This window comes from Gnatocerus cornutus, chromosome 6, assembly GCF_029298725.1.
Source record: "Gnatocerus cornutus isolate USDA-ARS CGAHR chromosome 6, icGnaCorn1.1, whole genome shotgun sequence".
Classification (NCBI taxonomy): Eukaryota; Metazoa; Arthropoda; class Insecta; order Coleoptera; family Tenebrionidae; genus Gnatocerus; species Gnatocerus cornutus.
Genome location: NC_142238.1, coordinates 19,373,549 through 19,375,714, shown reverse-complemented (window position 1 = coordinate 19,375,714; position 2,166 = coordinate 19,373,549).

Here is a 2,166-nt window from a genome sequence, read left to right as displayed (position 1 = left end):
CTAACGAACATGTATTTAAATATAAATCGGTTGCAAATGACGCAAATGACTTAATTAAAGAAATCTGTGGTGGAAATAATTCGTTCTATTAAGAACATTCAAAGAGGTCAAAATGTACCAACTTTTTGAGTTTTTGCTGCGTATTAAATTTGTTACAAATTGTTTCTAATAATTATGGCGTCATGAGTTTGGAAAATAACTTAAAAAAAGTATTTTTTCTTCAAAGTATAAACACAATTTGCATAAAACTTAAAAATTGCTAAAAGTTACAATATTGTAAGACGTTTCCACGCCAAAATATGGGTGGTTTTTAACAAAATTTACTCAAAACTTGAGATATTTTTAACATAGTTCAAGCTTGTGCACATTTTCAATTTTTGTCTTTAAAATTAAGGATTTTGAGGTGGTGGCGGGCCTCCATAAAACCGGATTTTTAACAATAAAATGATAACCGTATTTTTCTATATGTCCTTGTTTCGAAGATATGGAACCAAAAAAAAATTTATTATCTGAAATTTCAATCGCTTGTAATCCAGTTATTTGTTGACGCCCGGGAAAAATTACGAATAATCTTGGACTTACCCAGATGATAAAAGTACCACAAACTAACTACAGATTGTAATGCTGCATTACAAAACAAATTACACGGATTTAACACCTCCACCTAAAATCAATTGTTTTAATTTTAATCCTACTAGCAAACACCTACAAATTCATCTTCTCTTCATAGTTTATGAAAATTTAACTTTGCCTGAGCTAATCTCTCAGTTTACTAGTTTACTGCTCACAAATATTTTGACACTCTACTTTTGTCCCTGAAATCAATTTCACCCTCAGCTTTCTCCACCCAAATATTGTAACACTTTCATTTCATGCTTTTTTTTTGGGGGGGTAGTTCTTGACCTAGAAACGGAGGTATTGGGATTTTACCCCTGAATTATCGCGGCTGTATTCAATCCAAGTTTTACAACCTTAAAGGAGAAATTAAAAATAAATTTGCTCCTAAGGTGCGGCGGGAATACATAAAGTTAACAATATTATTGCACAGCTTGACAACTACAATATCGTGTATATTGTAAACGTGTTGTCAGAATGTGAAACGGTCTGCACGTATACAGATAACGTGGACTAAAATAAGTACAATTTTATGTCAGTAAGGCGTGACAACATGTAAGACATTCCCCGATAAAAATAAATATAAAAAGACTCTTCGCTGTGTTCTGTTTACTGTGGGCGATATTTTCTTTGATATTTACTGCCTTATATTTTCGTTGCTTTATTAAAATAACGAAGGCTTTGTTATCGGGATCTCGAATGAAGTTAGCTCACGGTAGAAGATTTCGGACCAGCGTCTCATGCATATGTAAATCGAATTTAGTTGGAGAAATTTTCTCAAAACCGTAAAAATGCTTTTTATGGTTATCATCTGCAAGACTTTTTGATTCTGTAAGACCTTTGCAAAAAAAAATAATTATAATTAACACCACTTTGATAAAATTGATTTCTAATCTTAATTTCGTCGATAAAACCGGGTCACCCTTTAATTGTCGTCGTAAATTTTTCTACTGTCACTAACGATTTCGAGGAAGATTTCCTGCCGGACACTTCATTAACGAGACAATTAATTAAGAAAATTCTATTGTATTCAGTCGGAATTAAACGTTTGTTTGCATAATGTACAGAACTCTCTCTATAAAACTAAAGTGACGCAAACAAAAGCTTCTAATTAAGTAAGGGGTAATAAAAGCTGGCTTAGCGTACATTTCTGTTAACACTTAACAAAATGAAAGGCTATTTATAGAGGTTTTATTAAGTTACGCAAAATAAATTGAGGTATGTGGAGCTGGGGCTGGGGACCATTGGATTGTCAGCTGGGAGATTTGATAACTGGTAGCTAAAAATAGTAGAGAAAACTTGAGACTTTCTGCTTCACAACGAAGACAGATAAAGTTTATCAGAGATCTCTCCAGCTTGAAAATACCGGTCTTGCTTCTGTCCCGATTTTTATAGCTCGGCAGTATCAGAATTTTCGTGGTATTGAAGCCGCCCATCATTGCCGAGCCGCTCTTAATAACAGCATTATTAACTCCCTTCTCCTATGATATACGAGCCTAATTTAGCGAACGCAATTAAAATCTGAAAAATTCCAGATCTCCCAACTAACAA